At 43.4% G+C, this 23,513-nt stretch overlaps 1 long non-coding RNA gene and 1 pseudogene across 2 annotated transcripts; one reads left to right on the top strand and one right to left on the bottom strand.

Annotated features, from left to right (window-relative positions):
* The window catches only part of LOC102145555 (uncharacterized), a 65,007-nt pseudogene that overhangs the window by 33,411 nt on the left and 8,083 nt on the right, over positions 1 to 23,513 (top strand).
* Positions 112 to 22,638, bottom strand: LOC135971729 (uncharacterized). 2 transcript variants are annotated; one of them, XR_012414631.1, is made up of 4 exons: positions 22,427 to 22,638; positions 8,371 to 8,496; positions 7,786 to 7,990; positions 112 to 5,272 (listed from the first exon to the last, which is right to left on the bottom strand). It is a non-coding gene; the product is annotated as an uncharacterized lncRNA (long non-coding RNA). The 2 variants fall into 2 exon arrangements; XR_010587945.2 differs by lacking the exon at positions 22,427 to 22,638 and having other exon boundaries at positions 8,371 to 9,935.

The raw sequence follows: 23,513 nt of genomic DNA, 5'->3' as shown, positions 1-23,513 counted from the left end.
GCCATTGAGGAAGGTGAGGCAAAAGCTTCCTGTCTGCTCCCCATGTGCTGAGGAGGGAGCTCTGCTATGGGCTTTACTTTCACATGTTACATTCTACAAGTCTTGTTTTAGAAAAGCCTCCCTGCCTTGAGGCTTTGGCTGCTCGTCGCTGCTCATCATCACAGCGTGCCATAACATATGGTAAGATTTAGGTTTGTTTCTGGGGAGAGATCTTGGTACAGAGAAAGGAGCAATGCTTAGAGCCACCATCAGGACAGTTGGGATGAAAGCTGGGGATGGGCAGAGGCTGGAGGAAACATGTGCACCCCGCTGTAAACACTTTTATTCATGTTTTAATTACTAATTTTTCTTACAGTGTTAAAGTAGTAAAAAATAGTATTGAAAAATTGAAAAGTAGCCATATTAAAACTTGCAACATTATTTAAGTTTAAATATATTATTTGTACCTCATCAACATTTTTTATTTTGTTGAGAAAGTCTAAGGTTAATTGGCAGCATATTTGTAATAGTAGATAGAACAATGTCTGTTTTATAAACATTGACCTCCTACATTACATGTGTGAACCCTGAAAATCTGAGACAGCTCTCAGATTTTTTAGAAAGTGTATTTTGCCAGGCTTGAGGATGCATGCCTGTGATGTATCCTCAGGAGGTCCTGACAACACGGGCCCAAGGTGGCAGGGGCTCAGCTTGGTTGTATACATTTTAGGGAGACATGAGACATCAATCAATATGTGTAAGATGTACATTGGTTCAGTCCAGAAAATTGAGAAGGCCAGACAGGGGGCTTCCAGGTCATAGGTAGGTAAGAGACAAATGGTTTCATCCTTTTGCGTTGCTGATTACTCTCTTCAAATGAGGCAATCAGATATGCATTTCTCTCGGTGAGCAGATGGGTGAGTTTGGATAGAATGGAAGGCAGATTTGCCCTCAGCAGTTCCCAGCTTGACTTTTCCCTTTAGTTTAGTGATTTTGGGTCCCCAAGATTGATTTTCCTTTCACAAGGTCTAACATGGCTTCCTATGAGCATTAATTATTCATTGTGTATTTTATTACACAAATAAGGCACAGATTTAAAAAAAATAATCAACTTTGTGGCTAGCTATATAGACATAATTACACAGAAACTCAACTAAATTTGCAAACATTCCAGAGTTTGGGTTTCCAATAATTCTTTGTGATTCTTTAAAAGGTAAAAGTATTTTTTCCCCATAAAACATAGCAACATCTAAAATCACCTGTAGGATGTCCTGCCATTTTTGTTTCTCTAGTTTCCTCATTTTCTGCAAAGCCTTACTGAGGAAATTGACTTTGAATATCCTTTTACACTCTTGTGTTTTAGAAAGCATTGTGGTAAAACATTGAATCATCATGGTCATAAGTTCTCTTCACGTACTTTCTTTCTTTGAATATTTTTTCCCAGTGGCTAATATTTGATTCTGTTGTATTATGGCTAAAAGGTAGCCATGGACACGAAATAAAGACAAGAATTCTTTGGAATAAGTGATCCCATCACAATGAATCAATTTTCCATTGGAACATATTTTTACAAAGTCACTGTTTTGAAAATATTTAGCCATGAATTGAAACAGAGTCTGTAAGGTTATTTTTTTTTTCCTGGTCTAAGGCGAACAGCATTTTAGAGAATGAACCCAGGACACAACTACAGCACAAGAAAAAAATATGATAATTAAGTTTACACATATGTGTGACTACTCTAACAGAAAACATGTAAAGGGCATTTGTTTTGATTTATATATCAATCTGCACTGTTAATTTTTTTGTGTCGTAAATGCTCTTATTTAAAAAAACAGTACTAGTTAACAGTGTCAATTACTAGTAATTCGTGGTATAAATAATTAAACCAAGAAGTGTTCAAAAAATATAACTGTTTTCAATAAAGTTTTATTTTACATCTTTTTTTTACTTACTCAGAAATTGCCCCCCCAAAAATGCAGAGATTTCCCATGTAGCTGCAACCTAGTTTCATCTCTTATTAACATCTTCTATCAGCGTGTCTCACATGGCTTATTAATATCTTACATAATTTGTCATACTTAATGAACTAATACTGATAGACTATTATTAACTAAAGTTCATATTTCATTTGGATGCCCTTGGTTCTGTCTTACTCTGACCCAGGATCCCATCCAGGATCCCGCATGACATGTAGTCATCACGTCCCTGTGGGCTCTTCCTGGCTGTGACAGTGTGTCAGGCTTTCCATGTCATGATGACCTTGATAGTACTGAGGAGGATTGGTCAAGAATTTTGCAGAATGTCCCCCATTGTCACTGCATATTCTCAAGGTGAACTGTCACCTTTGATGTTCACTTGGATCATTTGGAAGAGCTACTGTTTGTCAGGTTTCTCCACTGTGAAGTTATTTTTCCTCCTTGCCCATACTGCATGTGTTCTTTTGGAGCAAGTCACTGTGCAGAGCCCACACTTACGGAGTGAGGAGTTGGCTCCACATTATTGATGGCTGAGTGTCTACATCAATTACTTGGAATTCTTTTGCAAAGGAGATTTCTATCAACTCTGTTTTCTTATTCACCTGTGTATACAAATACAGACACCTAGATAATTACTTTCAGCTTTAGTTATTATTCAACACTACAATTCATTCCTGTGTTGGCCATCAGTAGCTGTTTTTATTGGCTATTATTTTTCTTTGATATATTTTAATTTTTTTTAGTACTTACTTACTTTCTGATACTTCAAGATTATCCCGACTCGTATATTTACTGTCCCAGTTCTAGTATCAGACATTTCTTCAAAGAGCCTGATTCCTTTCAGAATGATAGGAAAACTTACATTTGGCTGCCGAATGAGCACATTGTTGAATGAGCACTTTTTCCTCATTAGCAATGCTAGGAAGTATATGTGTGTGTCTAACCTACCTATACACACCTAATTATAAAGTTTTCTATGTAGAACTGTGTGTATATTAAACTAAACATAAGTTTTCATTCATGTCTCTACCTCTGATCTACTATCAATGAATCATTCTAGCCTTCTCCCCTTGTAATTTGTAACCTCCCACTTCAACAGTGAGAGACCTGGTTCCTACCATCTGTGACTTATGGAAGTCATTGTTTTATTCCAGATACAGATACTGTGGTTTTACAATTGTTCACAATTGCTTCTGTTGGAAAGAACTTTATAAAATAGAATCCAGTGATGAAGTATAGTTCGTTTGCCTTCAGCATACGGATTCTATTCATTTTCAAAGTGACTTAGGTCAACACCATTTTCCCTACATCTTCATTGAGTTTTTTCCTACATTTGTGTCTTACTCTGTTTCGTGCTTCTGTAACAGAATACCTGAGGCTGGGTAATTTGTAAGTAAAAAAGGTCCTTTTGGCTCAAAATACTGGTGGCTGGAATGTCTGAGATTGGGCAGTTGCATTTGGTGGAGTCTCAGTCTTTTTCACCTCATGGTGGAAAGTGGAAGGGGAGCAAGGGGTGCACCAGATATCACATAGCAAGAACGAAAGCAAGAGGGAAGCCAAGGAACCCAGACTTTTCTTAACTACCTACTCTTGCAGGAATTAATCCATTCCTGTGAGAGCAGAACTCACTCATCCCCATGGAGGACATTAATCTATTCATGAGGGATCCGTCCCCATGACCCAAACACCTTCCACTGGGCCCCACCGCCCCACACTGCCACATTGGGGGTCAAATTTCAACACGAGTTTTTGCAGGGACAAACCACATCCAAATCATAGTAATTTGTAGCATAGTTACATTATTTTTCACATGATGTATTCTGTTCTAGGATACTCCACATCCTGAGTAATTTTATTTAATTTGAATAGAGTTTGATTTACCCATTTGGTTGTAAAATTCTGCGTATTTTGACCAATGCATTGTGGTAGATATCCCACTATTAAAGTATCATATGGAATGCTTCAAACCCCCACCCCATGGAGCCAATGGTTTCTCATCTGTGTAGTTTGCCTTCTGCAGTGTCTCATTAAATGAGGTCACACTGTGTGTATTCTCCTCAGACTGTCTTCTTCCACTTAGCAATGTGCATACAAGATTCACTCATGTCTTTGTGTGAGTTGATAGCTTGTTCCTTTCTATGGCTAAATAGTATTCCATTGCATGAATGTACCACAGTTTGGTTATGCATTTTGGGGAGCAAAACTTACCTCTTCTAACTTTGTTCCAGTGTTGGAGACTTTCAAATTAACTGACAATAGATACATTAGTAGGAGAGACAATACTTGGCTTCTTATTCCACAAGTATCATTGTGGGACAAAATTCATCAGATGGCAGGATCCAGTTTACAAAGAGGTAAAAATAGCCCCAAAACAAGAAACAAGACTAGAATCTGATAACCCAGAATAGCTATAGCTTTCCTTAAAAAAAAAAATTAAAAAAAAAAATTAGGTGAGGGTGAGGATTAGGGTTAGGGTCAGGGTTAGGGTCAGGGTCAGGGTCAGGGGTAGGGGTAGGGGTAGGGTTAGGGGTTAGGGTCAGGGTCAGGGTGAGGGTGAGGGTCAGGGTCAGGGTCAGGTTTTAGGGTTAGGGTGGTTAGGGTTAGGGTTACAGTTAGGGTTGGTTAGGGTTAGGTTTAGGGTTAGGGGTTAGGGTTAGGGGTTAGGCTTAGGGTTTTAGGGTTAGGGTTAGCGTTAGGGGTTAGGGTTAGGGTTAGGGTTAGGGTTAGGGTTGGGACAGGGCGTCATCCTTTAGCTCACCTGAGACAAATACCTATATGATTGCTTCCTCTGCCCTGTGTAAAATGCAGCTTCACTGAGCCACACTAAGGAGTAAGTCACTATTCTTCTACCCCCACTCACAAGTCAATTGTGTATTCACCGAAAGGCTTATGAAAGACTCAAAACAATGCAATCCTTTGTCTCTTGTCCACCTATAACCTGGAAGCCCCCCACCTTTGTGTTTTCCTGCCTTTTTCAGATGGAACTCTGTCTCCAAAAAACAAACAAACAAACAAACAAAATGTGGTTTTGAGACATTTGTGTGAGTTCTTCTTGTAGGTCAGTTGTCAGACCCTTGCCTGAGACGGCGGTGGGGCCACCAAGGAGATGGTGGCCCTCATGCTGCCCCAGTCTCACTCCTACAGGCTCACCCCCAATCTGGCCCACGATGCAATGCGACTACAGAGAAGTGGAACATACTCACTTTAGGTACTGCTGATACTCACGCGCATTCTTCCCATGAACAGCATGAACGTTGACCAACTCCAGTGTAATGAGGAACAGGATCAGGCTGAGCACAGGGGACAGTATTCTGATACTAAAAACAGATGAAAGTAAATTCAAACGTGAGGAATGTTGGTATTTTCCACCTTCATCCGGAAAAAGATGTTTCACCTCATCAACATCCTTAAGTCCCAACTTCTCAAAAAATAATTTTCCTAATCCTCAGAGCCCAATACCTGTTTCCAGCCCCCAGGCCCGTGGCTGGCGGGAGTGCCCCGTGTAGCCCTTGCTCCCGGCCCATCCTGCACATCCGCATTCCTTGCTCATCAGTCATCATCTGAGACTCTCAGACATCTGACGGTCTACGTCAGGGCTGCCAGGGGCTCTGCACACTCACGGGGCACCAGGCAGGCCCAGTCTGCGCCCAGCAGCCCCCCTGCTACCTGCCCTCTGACATCTAGGGAGGGACTCTCACCAGAGGAAAACAAATGGCCTCAATATGAAAGCAGGCTCAATGCCACCAGATTAAAGAAATCCCAACTAAAGTAAGATCTTATTTTTCCCATGAAACTAGTTGGGACATTTAAAAATATTCTGGTTTTGGAGAGTGGTAATAAGAGAATGACCTTGTCTTATAAACTGCTGGTAAGAGTGTAAATTAAGTAGTACCCTTCTGGAGGGGAATCCAGTGATATCTATTTAAAGCTTTAAAAACACAGATACCACTAAACCCAAAAGTTCTAGAAATGTATCCAAAATGGTCATTTCTTAAGGATGTAGCACATTCTAAAATATACACTGTAAGTGAAGGAAACATAATGCTGTTAATCTGCTATTAAGTTAATCTGCTGTTATATTTTAAATCCAAATCCAGTTAATCTGCTGTTATACTTTAAATCCAAATATTTATTTAGGTAGATAGAACCCACATTTCCATAGGCCAAATTACAAACACTACTTAAAATAGTATGTACTATAACTTTCTATGAAAATCAGCATGGGGAGTCCTCACAGTCCTCAGATAACATCATTTCATTCAACACCGTTTCATCACAACATCAGTGAGAAAGGAAATCGATACACCGTGAGGGCCACGGTCTGTGTGGAGAAGCACGTTCTGCATGGGTTTTCTCCCATCCCCCAGTTTCCTCCCACATCCCAGAGCCGTGCACATTAGGTGAACTGGCGCATCTCCATGGTCCCAGAGTGAGTGTGGGTGTGTGACTGGCCCTGCGAAGGAACCATGTCCTATCCAGGGTGGGTCCTGCCTTGTACCCGGAGCTGCTGGGATAGGCTCCAGCCACCCACAACTCTGAACTGGAATGAACAGGTTGGAAAATGAATGAATGAATGAATGAATGAATACAAATTATAAGAACTTGTAAAGTCTACCATCATCATACAAGTGCTCGACAGTGCGTGTCGGTACAAAAGTGCTCAGTGACCCACACATTTGTTTCTGTTGGTGCTGGAGCTGTGGGTGGGGGGAAGGGGGCGGGCCTGGGGAGGTCTCGCTCTGCAAACATTTACTGCCTCATTTAACCACCACAGGACTGCCGGACTGCCGTCACTCACTGCCTCGCCAAACACTGAGTAGTTCTCACTTGTTTTTATTCATCTTTCTTAAATGTCCATAGAGCTCACATGTGCCTCAATGTTTAACACTGTAAGTGTTTTGGGTCTTTCTTTAGAAGTTTGGCAATATTTTTATGACCAGAAACATGCTGTGGGAACTTAACTTTTGTTTCCACCGTGCAAGGAAAATAAATCTCAGTACTCCAAACTCACTAAGCCAAAGGGAAAAGTCAAGCTGGGAACTGCCTCAGGCAAACCTGCCTCCCATTTTATTCCTAAATAAGGTGGCTACAAGAGAAAAAAGCTACATACAGACCTCCCTCACAGTTTGTCCACAAGGAAATGCCTCGTGGGCCTCAAGATCTCTACCCAGAAAGACTTCTGCTGAATTTCACCCTGGCAATGCAGTTGCCAGCTGATCTTCCCAGGGGTGGGACAGGGCGTCATCCCTCAGCTCACCTGACACAAATACCTATATGATTGCTTCCTCTGCCCTGTGTAAAATGCAGCTTCACTGAGCCACACTAAGGTGTAAGTCACTATTCCTCTACCCCCACTCACAAGTCAATTGTGTATTCACCGAAAGGCTTATGAAAGACTCAAAACAATGCAATCCTTTGTCTCTTGTCCACCTATAACCTGGAAGCCCCCCACCTTTGTGTTTTCCTGCCATTCCAGATGGAACCAATGTACACCTTACACCTACTGACTGATGTCTTATGTCTCCTTAAAATGTATAAAAATGTATAAAAGCAAGCTGCACCCCAAGTACCTGGGGCACATGCTGTCAGGATCTCCTGAGGCTGTCACAGCACATCCTTAACCCTGGGAAAGTAAACTTTCTAAAAGGATTGAGACCTGTCTCAGATACGTTGGGTTCATACTATCAGTTGTGAACTCCAAGTATATCAACACCTGTCGATGGGTTCAGTGAGGGGCCTACTGTGTGTGTCTTCAGTGGGGACTGGAACTGCATCTGTGATGACTTCCTGCCCCACAGTGTCCCTCCAAAACAGGAAAGTGAGCGCGCACCTACTCCACATACGCAGGTAGTTCAGCCGCTGGCGAGACGGCAGCATCCTCTCCACCCACTGCCTGTGTCTCAGCTCCGAGGCAAGACACGTGGTGACACTGCTTGCTGATGCTTTGGAACACAACCAGCACTTCCAGCACAATCCTGGGACAGAAGAGGGTAGGAAAGGGTGTGCTGCAGAGCTCACGGAGCAGCTGGGGCCACCTGCAAACAGAGCCAGACTCGGAGCAGGCATTGTGATCCTCACCTGTACCTCACTCTCCTGTACCTGCAAGGCTGCGGCTTTCTGGGAGCCAGGGCTAGCTGCGTATCACTGGTGGGTCTGCAGGGACAACCGTGACATACGGCAAGTGTTAATTAAATACACTGAATTGTGGCAAACAGAATGTGACATTCACAGCCTCATCAGATGTGCCACGCTTTCACAGAGATTGTCAAAACTGATCTCATAATTCCTCTTGGAGTAGTAACAGTGGTATTCTAAGACTACTTTATAAAATCTAAAACATAGAAAATGTCTAAGTTTGCTATGCTAATCTGCAGAATCAATGTTTCAACAGTTGTCAGGATGTCCTGGAACTTACGTCTCAGTAGGAAGATGATCCAAGTCCTTTAAAACACAATGATTCTCAGGCACATGGTGATACAGCTCATCCGTCATTTTTGTAATTAAAGAGTGGCTGGCATTTGTTTCAGAATTATCTTCTAATCTGAAAAATAGAAAATATTTAAAGATACATGACAATTAAAATGTCCACATTAGTGCCCATGCACAATAATAGTTAATGGTTCACTGAGCAGCAACCTGACTGTGAATCTTAGTTTCCCCAAATATAAAATGTAAAAAGCCACCATCACGGGACAGTGGAGAAAGAAACGATGCCCTAAGCCAAAAGCAAAGTCCAATGATGACTGATGATGAGACGATGAACCACCTGCGTATTCCTCCTGCTGAACAAGTATGTCTGCTGTTGTCTACGATTCCAGAATGCATGCCTCCATCCCCACTTCTCTCCTGAGCTTCAGACCCATCTTTCTTTCTGCCTACTCAGTAGTTCTCATGGACGCCATTGTCTACCCTCAAAACCTGCCTCTCGTTCCATGTTCAGTCTCCACCAGGGCCCCAGGCCAGCTGGAAGATCGCATTCAGCATCACTTGCAGCTCCTCACAGTCACCAAGGCCCAGAAATTCCTCCTTCCCCTTTTATCTTCCAACAGCCTAGCTAAAGAAGAAATGCTGCTGAAACTAACAGTACCAGACAAGCTTGAGGTCAGCCAGCCCCAGGATGCCACGTACCTGACTGCTTCCCAAGTGAGTTCTTTGGGGAAAGGCAGCAGAGCCCGAACCCTGATACTCTCCTCAAAGCTCAGCACCTGAGATGAAATGTTTTATTGACTTTGTAGATTTCACGGTAACTTCCTAGAAAATCTGTTTTTAGATTGTTATGGATGTTACATCACTCTCTAGAAAATATGTATCTATAAAATTATTACAAATTCTAAACATTTTAAAACCAGATGGTGGATGTCAGTTCTTCAGTACAGATGGGGGAAGGCTGGGGAAACTACCAGGGAATTGGTAGGGAGTGAACGTCTGGGGTGGCTATGACCATGTCCACAGGTTCTTTCGACACCTGCCATTGAGAGGGAGGACCCTACCAAATCTGTACGAGCTCTGGCGACTGGCCTGGAACCAGCAGAACACAGCAGGTGTGAAGATGCTGCGTGTTATGCAAAGCCATGTCAGAGGCGCAGGTGCCTCTCCAGTTCAGGCCGCTCTCGGGGTGCAGCCTCTGTCACCTTGAGACTGTCCCCATGAGGCCTCTGGCCAACTTCCAGTCTTCTCAGACGCAACATCCACGAAGCCCTGGGGGACCACAGCCGTCCACACCCAGGCCAGGCCACAGGACAGATCCCTCAGCAGATGCTCCCCATTTCTAACCCACTAGCACATGAGCAAGTCAAACGTGGCTGCTGACACCACGGAGCGTGAGTGGTCTCAACAGCAGAAATAACCGAAGCCCAGGATGCTAAGCTGCCTGAATACCTGTGAGATGCCAGGAGGGGGACAGGAAGTGGTAAGGACCCAAATAGCCACCGTGGGGCGCAGGAGAGGATGGTCTGGAGCCTCAGCAGCTCTGGTTGGAAGACAAAGCTGCCTTCTTGAAGCTCCTCTTCCTTCCTAAATCTTCCCTCCTCCCTACCTGCCCACCTCTACCTTCCTAAGGGCTTGCACTTGGAAAGCACGGCCATCCCCACTGGTAAAGCTGGTCTGTGGCGCCAACGGGGAATGGCATCCGACCAGTGCAGCCCGATGCTCTGCCTCCAAGCCACACCTCCAGGAGGCTGTTTTCCCAGCTTCACTGCTGACAACCCCCTTCTGATAGTATTTTCCTTAAGGCATTCTCAAGGAGGCCTCCGACTTCTCAAGGCACCATTTCTTTAAAGCGCCTTTGCAAATCTCTCCTGACCCGCTGTGTGTTGATTTTACAGCTTCCTTTTAGAGGTAGTCTCATTTATGAATTTTCACCTGCACAGCTGTCACGATGCTTATATTCTTGGGGACTGTCTCTTTCATCCCCTTGCACTACCCTTGTATCCTCCCGTATGCAGAATAAAGCACCTTCGCTGATTGCCAAATTGGAACTTCCTGGCAGAAATGCTTAAAAAATTGTTTGTTTCAGTAAGTTAACAAAAGCTAGTCCGTGTAGGAGAAGAAAAACTGACATTACTCACCACTGACAAATAAAAACTGCTCCCAGCTCTGCGTTACTGCCTACAGCAATAAAAGCCTGCCAGGGGATTCAGCAAAAACACTTCCCAGTGCTCATCCATTTAACACTAAAAACCTCAGTGCCATCAGCACTGCATTACTTTCAACTGCGAGACACGGAACTTGAGGCTCAGAAGACTGAGCAACCAGGCCAGGGCCACAGCAAGCGCCACGCTGGCTAGAAAGCTGGATCTGCCCAACTCAAAGTCTGACTCAGCAGGCAAACTGCACCCTTCCAGCATCTCTGCAAAAGACAGGTGGTTTCAGAGACGTACACACCCCTCCCAGCACCCTGCATTTGGCATACCTGTTTTTTAGGCTGAAAAACCGGATGGCAGCGAGAACTATAGCCTTCTGCAAGACTAATCAACAATTCTACTGCTGCTTTTTCCTAGTTTAGAGAAAACAGTGGCTACTATCGTGTTTGGGTAGACTTAGTTTTCTTCTATCGAACTGTAGGCCAATTAGAGTCCCCATTTCTCATTATCTTTCTTCAAACAATTTTTTGCAGCTAGAAAAGCAAACGCTGCATTAAAATAGGTTTCACATCGCAAGGAAGTCACAGCCAATAAAATGATTTTAAATGGAGACCATTAACAATAATAGATCACAAATGCCACACCCACCCTCTGTGCACAAAACTGGAGATGAATAAGAAAAAAAGGATTCCAAACAATTGGAAATTTAACTAGGAAATAGTTACTTAAACACTAAAAAACAATACAACTAAAAAAAAAATCACATAATCATTTAATTGCTAAGCACATACATATTTTTACAAGCATAAAAATTACATTATTTGAAGCTGATATAACCACCTAACTTAAAAATCCGAGTCAGTCAACTGAAACCTATGAGAAACAAAGTCAGTGAATTGATAGTTGACAAATTAAAAAATCTGTGACTACCTACAATTCTTTTTCCTTTTTTTCTTTTTTATTCTTTTTTTTTGAGACAGAGTCTTACTCTTTTTGCCCAGGCTGGAGTGCACTGGTGCGATCTCAGCTCACTGCAACCTCTGCCTCTCAGGTTCAAGTGATTCTCCAGCTTCAGCCTCCTGAGTAGCTGGGATTACAGGCACCCACCACCACGTCTGGCTAATTTTTTTGTATTTTTATTAGAGACGGGGTTTCACCATGTTTGGCCACACTGGTCTTGAACTCCTGACCTCAGGTGAACCACCTGCCTCGGCCTCCCAATGTGCTGGGATTACAGGTGTTAGCCACTGCACCCGGCCCGCTACCTACAATTCTTAAAAGCACAAAACAAACAACTCAAGTAGCTAGATGTTAACTACGGAAGAAATGTGCTGGCCTTCCCTTCACTCAGATGTGTGAGAGCCTGGAGTGCACCAGGGAGTGCTGGGCGGAACACGGGAGGCACACACATGTGCCTGCACGGGTGATGTCCCCACAGGGCAGACCCACACGCAGCATATGTGTGCCACTGCAGAGCAGCGTATGTATCCCACTGCAGAGTGGCATATGTGTGCCACTGCAGAGCAGCCTACATATCCCACTGCAGAGCAGTGTATGTGTGCCACTGCAGAGCAGCATATATATCCCACTGCAGAGCGGCGTATGTGTGCCACTGCAGAGCACCTGGCTTCTGTTCCAAGACGTGAACCCATCTGAGGGCTTCTGAGGAGAGGATGACATGTTGGGGAAGGATCAGTCTGGCTGCTGTGTTATGACAAGGGGAAGGGCTCACAGAAGTCGGTGGGTAGACCAGTCAGTGCCAGCGACATTCCAGGAAGGGACCAAGGTGGTATGGCCAGGTGGTGGCACAGGAGGGACAGGAAGAAGCAGATGTGAAACATATTTCTTTTTTTTTTCTTTTTCTTTTTTTGAGATGGAGTCTTGCTCTGTCATTCAGGCTGGAAAGCAGTGGCACAATCTCGGTTCACTATAACATCTGCTTTCCGTGTTCAAGCTATTCTCAGGACTACAGGCACCCACCACTATGCCCAGCTAGTTTTTGTATTTTTATTAGAGACAGGGTTTCACCATGTTGGCCAGGCTGGTCTCGAACTTCTGACCTCAGGTGATCCACCTGCCTTGACCTCCCAAAGTTCTGGGATTACAGGCATGAGCCACTGTGCCCGGACTGTGGAACATATTTCTAAAACCTGTTCCAAGGACGGAGTATGAAGAGAGGAGAGGAATCTGAGGCTTCCAACCTGAGCAGCCACCTGGGAGGCTGGAGGTGCCACGTAGATGGGAGGACTTGAGGAATGAAGATGGGGAGACACTGTGTCCCTGAATAAGCTTCAATATTGTGAAAAATGTCAATTATCCCTAACTCAATCCATGAGGTGTTCTTATTTGTTTTTGGGGTTTTATGTTTGTCCAAGTTTACACAGAATAATAACTATTATTATTTTTTTTAAAGTAAAGCTAGACTCTGTACCTTACTCTCAAGATGAAATAAATTCCAGTTGGATCCAAAGACGTAAATGGAAAATAAAGAAAAAATAGGTAGGGCACGTTGGCTCATGCCTGTAATCCCAGCACTTTGGGAGGCTGAGGCGGGTGGAACACAAGGTCAGGAGTTCAAGGCCAGTCTGACCAACATGATGATACCCCGCCTCTATTAAAAATAGAAAAAAACTAGCCGGGCGTGGTGGCAGGCACCTGTAATCCCAGCTACTCGGGAGACTGAGGCAGAGAACTGCTCGAACCCAGGAGGCAGAGGTTGCAGTGAGCTGAGATTGTGCTACTGCACTCCAGCCTGGGTGACAGAGTGAGACTTTGTCTCAAAAAAAAAAAAAAAAAAAAAGAAAAAGAAAAAATAGAAGTACCAGAGAAAATGTATACCTGTATTTTTAATTTTGAAAAGCAAAGATTATTTTCAGAATGACTCCAAATGTGAAGCCAGAGGAAAAAAAAATCAAAACCTATGAACAAATAACAAAGCAATATGTACACAAATAAGGCTAATGAACCAGTGGGAAAAATGAAACTGAAATAAACGGAGAAAATACATTAATAGGCAATTAATGAAATAATTATAAACATCTAGTAAACATAAAAAAAGAATGAAAATAAAAACATAATCTTGGCTGGATATGATGGCTCTCGTCTGTGGTCCCAGCTACTCGGGAGGCTGAGGCAAGAGGATGGCTTGAGCCCAGGAGGTCGAGGCTATCATAAGCCATGACTGCACCACTGCACTCTAGCCTGGGCGACAGAGCAAGACCCTGTCTCATAAAAAAAAAATAAATAAATAAAAGAATTTTAAAAACCTTATTGATATATTTTGTCTTAGAACTTTACTTTTTAAGAGTATTTACATAAGTGCCCAAATGAACAAAGATGTTCATTTCAGCATAATAATTAGGAATTTTCTACATCAGGAACATTACAACTCATCCATCAATGAAGGACTGCTTAGGTAAATAATAACATATTGATAAAATGGAATATCAAACAGCTGACAAAAATAATAAGGCAGAACAAAGATGCCAAAAACACACTGTTAATGAAAAATGCTAGCTATAAAACACAACGTACCTTCCTACGAACTCACTTTGGTACACTCATAGCAAAAATGTGGTAGCAACACTACCTAATTATTAACAGTAGTTATTTCTGGGAGATGGAAGTCTTGAGGGCTGTTACTTTTCACATTAGTTTTTCTATTTCTAGTAATTTTTCTTTGAACATTTAAACATTTTAAAAATAACTGTCAAACGTATGATTTGAAAAAAAGATTAAAATGTCAATAACAAATATTCTAACCTAAATTATTTACTTTGAAATAATAAAATAATTAGTTTATTGATGATGCAAATATCCTACCCCATCGATGCAGCAAACATCTGTAAAAATTTCCTAATATTTGGTTAATCCTGTTTTATAATTTGCTCTTTGATTTTCAATACTTAGCTGCTGTTACATACAAAAGCAAATGTGTTTTTAAGAAACAAGTTAAATTATTTTAGCTAAGATTAATATTGATTGATCTGTGATAGAGAATATAAACTTACGTGTAATCCAGTCACTTTTTTTTCTGATGGAGGATACTGTAACTCAGATATACTAAAAGATGATTAATAGTTAATTACATTTGAAAAATAAACTATATCCTTTCATAGCTGAATGAGTTAATCTAATTAATGATTTTCTTCCCTGTAAATTACCTTAAAAACTGATAGTAGACCTTCATCAACAGATCTGAGTAACAGTACAACAGAAAATGCAAGCAACTGATTAGTTGTTTCTTTTGAAAATTCATGTAAGTTGATCTCCCCGTGGCTTAAATGATCTCTTATGCGGGGACCCTCCTGATGGTTCAGGAAATCCCAGAGAAATTCCTTTCAGAAATTAAACAGAGAAAATGTTTTGTTAGTATCCGCAGCAGAGAGCCGTGCCTGGTGTTGCTAACAGAAGGAAAGAGTGAATCCATCAAGTCCTCTGAAGCCCTGGGTGGGACCCTGCTGCGGAGAGCTGTTCTCCTACACCCACGGGACAGAAAAGGGAGCTGGAGAGACTGTGGGGAAGGCAGAGCTGCCCAGGTGGTACTGGAGTCTCATCAAATTCCAGTCTTTCTTGTTTTCACAAGGGGTGCCTCACAATATCGCAGTTGGTTGTACACCCCCGGCAGTACAAAGAATACTATTCTCTTCTCTTCCTTTAGCTCTTGAGAACAATATCACATGGCGGGGGACACGCCGTGCACTATTGGAAGTAATATCATTCTCTCTTATTCTGGATAGTAGGAACAATATCTCAGGCGGGATGGACAACCCCTGTGATATTGAGAGTAATATCATCCTCTCCCAACGAAGATATTAGGAACCATATCACAGGGGACGTGTACACTTCTTTGATATTGGTAGCGATATAATCCTCTCCTCCCTGGGTACAGGAAACAATGTGACAGGTGGGGTGGACACCCCCCACGTCTTGGGGAGTAATTTCCCTCCCTGGATATTAGGATCCACGGTGGACACACAGCGTGTTTACGACTCTGAGAGTAATATCATCTCCCCCTCTAGACATTACGAACAGTATCAAAGACGGGTGTACACCCTCTGCAATATAGGGAGGAATATCATCCTCTCCCCGCCTGAATATTAGGAACAATATCAAAGGAGTGTTTATGACCCCTGCGATATTGGGAGTAATATCATCCTCTCCCAGGTGGAAATTAGGAACAGCATCACTGGGGGCATGTACACCCCTGCGATATTGAAAGTCATATCATCCTCTCCCCTCTTGGATCATGGGAACAACATCCCTGGGGGGTGTACACTTTCTGTGATATTGGGAGTAACATCATCTTCTGTGCCTTGGAATATTCAGGATAATATCACAGGGGGAGGGGGTGTGCACATCTTCTGCAATATTGGGAATATTATACTCTCTACCCGCGCAAATTTGGAAAGATATCACAGAGTGGGTGTTCACCTCCTGCAATATGGGGATTAATACCGTCTTCTCCCCTTCGGGATATCAGGAAGACATAGGGGTGTACAGTGTCTGCGATACTGGGAGTAATATCAGCCTCTCAGCCTTGAGATATTGAGAAGGATGTCACAGGGTGGATGTACATTCCCTGCCATATTTGGAGTAATATCAACCGCTCCCCTCCATGGATATTCGGAACAATATACCAGGCTGGGTGTACGCCTCCTGCTCGACGGGGAGTAATATCATCCTCTCCCTCCCAGGATATTAATTACAATATCACTGGGTGGGTGAATACAGCCTGCAAATTATTATCATCCTCTTCCCCTCCGGATACTAGGAACAATATCGCAGAAGAGCTGTACCCTCCCTGTGATATTGGGAGTAATATAATACACACTTTCCATGAATATTAGGAGCAGTATCACCGGGTGGCTGTCCATTCATTGCTGTGTTTGGAGTCATGTCATACTCTTCCCCGTTTATATTAGGATCAGTGTCACGCGGTGAGTGTACACCTACTGTGATATTAAAACTAAAATCATGCTCTCCGTCCCTGGATATTAGGAACAGCATTACAGGTAGGTGTACACCCCCTGTGGTATTAGGAGTAATAATATAATTAATTATTAAACATCAATGATTGATTTTAATAATTATCAATGATACTATTAATTAATAGGAATCCATTTATTAATTGTGGATAATTATTTTAAATATATGATTATGCATACTTAAAATTAATTATTAACATTAATCACGTTTAACAATATTATTAGTTCTTAATATTAATTATTATTTTATTACCAGCATCACTTAGTATTGATTTAAGTAACATTATTGCTGATATCATTATTTTATTATTAACAGTGATATTACTATTAATTATTAATACTAATCATTAACATTTTTAACCAGTATTAATTTTTACTATCTTTATTGTGATTATCAACATCGATGATTACTCTTAATTTTTCTTATATTTATTAATATTAATAATTAATAGACTTGTTCCTGATATCCGGCGGGGAGAGGATATTACTCCTAATATCGAAGAAAGTGTACACCCCTCTATGATGTTATTTCTAATAGCCGGGGGTAGAGGGTGACATTATTGAAACTATTGCAGTGGGTGTACAACCCTTCGGTCATCTCGTTCCTTATATCCTGGGTGGGAGAGGATGATAGGACTCCAAATATCACAGGGGGCATAGACCTCCCCCGTGATATTGTCCCTAACATCCAAAGGTGGAAAGGATGACATTTCTTCCGATTTCGCAGGGGATGTACACCACCCCTGTGATATGGCTCCTAATATCCAGGAGGCAAGAGGATGATATTAGTTTCAATATTGCAGGAGGTGTACACTCCCTAGTGATATTGTTCTTAATATCCAGGGACGGAGAGGACTATATCACTCCCAGTAGAGCAGGGGGTGTACACCCCTTCTGTGACATTGTTCCTAATAGCCAGCGGGGGAGAGGAAGATATTACCCCCAATATCACAAGGGGGTGTATACCTTATATCCTGAAAGGGAGACGATGATACTAGTGGCAATATTGCAGGGGGTGTACACACCCACTGTGATATTGTTCTGAATATCCAGAGAAAGAGAAAATGATATGACTCCCAATATCACAGGAGACATACATCCTCCTGTGATATTGTTTCTTATATTCAGGGGGAGAGGACGATATTACTCTCAATATCACAGGGGTTGTACACACCTCCTGCGGTATTGTTCTTAGTATCCTGAAGGGGAGAGCATAATATTACTCTCAATATGGCAGGGAGTGTACACCTCCTTTGTAATATTGTTCTGAATATCCATGATGGGAGAGGATAGGACTCCCAATATCACAAGAAGTGTACAGCTGAGGCTGGGCGCGGTGGCTCAAGCCTGTAATCCCAGCACTTTGGGAGGCTGAGATGGGCGGATCACGAGGTCAGGAGCTCGAGACTATCCTGGCTAACACGGTGAAACCGCGTCTCTATTAAAAAATACAAAAAACTAGCTGGGCGAGGTGGTGGGCGCCTGTAGTCCCAGCTACTCGGGAGGCTGAGGCAGGAGAATGGTGTGAACCCGGGAGGCGGAGCTTGCAGTGAGCTGAGATCTGGCCACTGCACTCCAGCCTGGGCGACAGAGCTAGACTCCGTCTCAAAAAAAAAAAAAAAAAAAAAAAAAGAAGTGTACAGCTGCCTGTGATATAGTTCCTAACATCTAGGTGGGGAGAGGATGATATTACTGCCCATATCACACGAGTTGTAAAACCACTTCAATATTTTGCCTACAATCCTGAGGGGAGAGGATGATATTACTCCCAATATCGAAGAAAGCTTACACCCCCCTGTGACACTATGCCCAATATCCACGTTGGAAGACGAAGACATTACACCCAATATTGCAGGGGATGTACACCCACCCTGGGATATTGTTCCTTATATCGAGAGGGGGAGAAGATGCTATTGCTCCCAATAACACAGGGGCTGTGGAGGTACACCCCTCCTGTGATATTGTTCTTAATATCCTAGGGAAGAGAGGAGGATACTACACCCAATATCGCAGGGTGTACACCCATCCAGTGATAATGTTCTTTTTTTTTTTTTTTTTTTTTTTTTTTTTTTTTTTGAGATGGAGTCTCGCTCTGTCGCCCAGCCCAGGCTGGAGTGCAGTGGCACGATCTCGGCTCACTGCAAGCTCCGCCTCCCGGGTTCCCGCCATTCTCCTGCCTCAGCCTCCCGAGTAGCTGGGACTACAGGCGCCCACAACCGCGCCCGGCTAATTTTTTGTATTTTTAGTAGAGACGAGGTTTCACTGTGGTCTCGATCTCCTGACCTTGTGATCCGCCCGCCTCGGCCTCCCAAAGTGCTGGGATTACAGGCGTGAGCCACCGCGCCCGGCCGATAATGTTCTTAAGGTACTCCACCTCCCACCACCAGGGATATCAGTCCTAATATCCAGGGGAAGAGAGGATAACATTATGCCCAATATCGCAGGGGAGTGTACACACCCTCTGTGATGTTGTTCCTAGTATCCAAAGGTGCAGACGATGATATTACTGGCCATATTGCAGGGGGTGTACACCCTTCTATGATACTGTTTTTGACATTCAGTAGGGGAGAGGACAACATTAATCCCAATATCGCAGAAGGTGTACAGACCCCTGTGATGTAGACCCTAATGTACAGGGGAAAGAGAAGAATATTGTTCTCAATATTGCAGGGGCTGTAAGCACCCTGCCCCCCGTATATTGTTCCTAATATGCAGCGAGGTGGAGGCTCATAGTACTCCCAATATCCCAGAAGGTGCACACACACCTGTGATAAAGTTCCTAATATCCAGCGGGAAAGAGGCTGATTTTACTTTTGATATCACAGTGGGTGTACAGCGCCCCCAAACCCGGGGTATCGTTCCTGATATCCAGGCAGGAAGAAGATGACATGGCTGACAATATCGAAGTGGGTGGACACTTCTTCAGTGATATGGTTCCTGATATCCAGAAGGTGAGTGGATATTATTCCCAATAAAGCAGGAACCGTTCAGTCACCCTGGGATTTTGTCCTTAATAACCACAAGGGAGAGGTGATATTACTACCAATATTGCAAGGGGTGTACACCCCTCCTGTGATATTGTTTCTTATATCCAGGAAAGGAGAAGATGGTATTAGTACCAATATTGAAGGGATGGACGGCCCCCATGGGATATTGTTCTAAAGATGCAGGTTGAAAGAGGATGAGACACCCTCCAATACAACAAGGGGTGTACACCCTGCCTGTGATATGAATCCGAAAACCTAGAAGAAGAGAGAATGACATTGCTTCCAAAAACACACGAGGTGTACACCCACCCTGTGATATTGTTCCTGTCATCTAAAGGAAGAGATGATGATACTGCTACCCCTACCGGAGAAGGTACACACCCCCCTGTGATATTGTTCCTCATAACTTGGGGGAAGAGCATGATATTACTTCCAGTATGACAGTGGCTTCACACCCAGTCTGTGATATTGCTCCTAATTTCCAGTAGGTAAAGTATGATGTTCCTGCCAAGAGAGTAGTGGGCGTACAGCCACCCTGTGATATGTCTCCGAATATTCAGGGAAAAATAGGAAGACATTACTCCAAATCTCCGAAAAAGTGTACACCCATTGTGTGATATGGTTCCTAATATCGGGAGGTGCAGAGGATGGTAATCTTTCTCCCATCACAGGCTGTGTACACATAACCTGTGAAATTGTTCCTAATATCGTGAACAAAAGACACTGCTAATAATGAACACACATTTCAGGGGGGAATAATTATTAAGATCCACATCATAAAGGGGAGTAATAGCGATCCTCTCTCTCCCCCTCACTGTTACAATCCACATCGCAGGGGGTGAGAAACCCCCCACGATTTGGGGAGTAATAGCATCCCCCTCTCCCCCTGGCCTTATATAAGGAGGCTGGCCTTATATAAGTGCCCCCCAATGCCATCGCAGGCTTTAATGTATTCACTTAAAGTTTTTTCCTCATTTAGATCTGCCATTCTCTTAATAGTTCTAATTGCTGCCTGACATTCTGTATTAGTATTTTCATGAACAAGCAGCTGAATGATCACTTTCTTGGCATGAGAATTGGAAATAGCCTTTTGAGCCACATCCTGCAAACGGGTGATAGAATCAGGATAAGGCTCCCTTGGACCCTGTTGAAATGTGTGAAAAGAAGGATAAGCAGTAGCAGGGTCATGGATTTTTTCCCAGGCTCTTAGGCATGTAGTTCTGAGCTGATCAACAGCCTCATCACCCATTACCATCTGTTGATTTAGAGTACCCCATGCCTGTCCGATTCCAAGCAATTGATCAGGTGTGATATTAACAGGACGTTGGGCTTGAGCATTTCTGCCTGATTTGTTGCTTCATCCGTCCACCAGGTTTTCAATTGGAGAAATTCAGAGGGGGACAGGGTGGATCGGGCTAATGTCTCCCAATCCATACTTATTCAACGTCTGTTATAAGCCACACATTGTAACAAGGAATGAACATAAGGGGAATTTGGCCCATATTGTCCAATTGCTTGCTTTAAGTCTTTTAATATTTTAAAAGGAAATGGATCCCAGCATGCTTGAACAAGTTCTCTAGCCTCCTCAGCTGGTGAAATAATTACAAGAAACTGCCAAGCATTCAAATCCCCCATTTCTTGTGCCTGGCGAATGGATGCCTGGATTGTCCCTGTGCCATAATTTGTATTTGGACCCGCTCACAGCACTCCTCTACCATAATTAACAGGTGGGCAAGCCTAGATCATTCCCTCATACTAATTGGCTGTTGGATAAGCCTGAAGCTTCCCTTCGCCTAGTTACTGGCAGGGCCTGCAACAATGGGAGCGGCAAGGCGCGGGTCTCAGGCTCCCCTTCCAAATATTCACGAGGCTGGCCTGGGGGTGGCCATTCCAGACCTTCCCCTAAAGGCGCAGTAGGTGGCACAGTTTCTTTTATAAGTCTTTGGAGATGAACATACATACCTTCCCGTTTCTCGCCCTTTTTTAAACGAGACTGTCATGGTTCACTTAGCTGATAATTAGACTCCTGATTATTCAACTTTCCTATGTCATCCTGAAAATCCTCCTTCTCCTCCTCAGTGTGGAAGGGCTCCAGGGCTGTTTTAATTGCAGACCACACAGACCAAGCAGAGACGGGAATATCGCGGCCCTCTTGTTGTGCTCGTTTTAAGTCTGATCCGACCTTGTCCCAATCTTCTACATCATGGTTCCATATTCTGGGAACCAATGCGAATACTTGTCTTCCAGGCGGAACAAAGATGTGAGATTTTGGGTACTGACAATTACCCCTCCGCGGCGCAGTAACTTCACAAGGCTTAAGTAATTAGCGAACTTACTCTCAGCTGGACCCACATTTTCCTGAGGTTTCCCTGGAATTCCCTGAGTGCCCTCCTTACCCTAGAGCTTAAAGCGAAAACCTACTCGGGAGTCCTTTGTCAGTCGTCCTCAGCTTTCCATGCTCTGGTGTTCCTTCACTGGATTATTTGTAGAGATTACGGGGAGCCCTGCGTTGGGCACCAGAGACAGCCTGGACAACCGAGGGAGACCCCGGTTTCTACCAAAAAAAAAAAAAAAAAAAAAAAAAAAAAAGCCAGGCGGGGTTTTGCACGCCTGTAATCCCAGCTACTCCTTGAGAAATCAGACAAAACCTGCCTCCAGAGACTGATTTTCTTCTAAAATGCTTTCTCCAAAATATTTTTAAAAGAAAAAGGGGAAATTGGAAAGGAAAATATTTTGGGTCCCCCAAATCACTAAGATAAAGGGAAAAATCAATCTGGGAACTGCTTAGGGCAAACCTGCCTCCCATTCTATTCAAAGTCATCCGCTGCTCGCTGAGAAGAATGCATATCTTATTGCCTCCTGTGGAAAGGCTCGTCAGAAACTCAGAAGAATGCAACCGTTCCTCTCTCACCTACCTGTGACCTGGAAGCCCCCTCCTGGCTTCGAGTTGACCCACTTTTGCTTCAGGTTGTACCGGATCAAACCAGTGTTCATCTTACATATGTTGATTGATGTCTCCTGTCTCCCTAAAATATGTAAAACTGTCAGATACAGTCAGTTTCTCTTCCAAGGTTTGGCATGTTAACGTTCTTGTGTTTTGTTCTCGAACTCAACTTTCTTGTTCTCCATGCCTCCTTGCCCTTAGTTACTGTAAAAAACCTTCCCCCTGTCAGTTCTAATCAATCACTCACATCTGTTCCCTTGGTTACCTGCTCTGCACCCATTTCTCCCTTCCAAACCACACGTCCCACCATTGTAACTCACGACTCCCTTCCCCCTTCCTTATTTGGGAAAGTATTCACAAATAGCCAACGGGGTCAGTTTAGATCTTGAGGTCTGGCCCCAGCCCATGCCAGAGGTAGGGATTGCATTAGGAATAAAAACCCCTGCTTTCCTTTGTTCCGTGTGCTCTTGCGATTGTGATTGATGCGAGCAGCACGCTTCCGCAGAGGTAAATTGCGTTGCTGAGAAAACTTTTGCTTAAGTGCTGGTTTCACTTTGCGTCACCGAGCATTTACCTCCAACAAAACCAAGCTGTGCTCTGACCACCTTGGGCAACTGTCATCAGGACATCCTGAGGCTGTGTCATGCACAAGCATCCCCAACCTTGGCAAAATAAACTTTCTAAATACTCTTTTTCCCAAATGCTCAGGGAGACTGATTTGAATAATTATAAAACTAAGAGGCTGCACTCCAGCCTGGGCGACAGAGCAAGACTCTGTTTCAGAAATAATAAAATAAAATAAAATAAAAATCAAATCTCCGGTCTCCTGCACAGCTGACTCTGCGTGAATTACTCCTTCTCTATTGCTATTCCCCCCGTCTTGAGAAATCGGCTCTGTCTAGGCAGCGGGCAAGGTGAACCCACTGGGCAGTTACAGAATTGCCATTATATTGCTTGCAATTTTATATCTTATTACGCAAAATAGCTATAACCTTGTATACAAGGTTAAATGCGAATGTGCTCCTTGCCTGGTCAGATCCCAGCGCAAGAAGGACGCA

The sequence above is a fragment of the Macaca fascicularis genome, chromosome 7, assembly GCF_037993035.2.
Source record: "Macaca fascicularis isolate 582-1 chromosome 7, T2T-MFA8v1.1".
Taxonomy (NCBI): Eukaryota; Metazoa; Chordata; class Mammalia; order Primates; family Cercopithecidae; genus Macaca; species Macaca fascicularis.
Note: the sequence above shows the minus strand (reverse complement) of the source record. Positions and strands in the feature narration are given on the sequence as shown.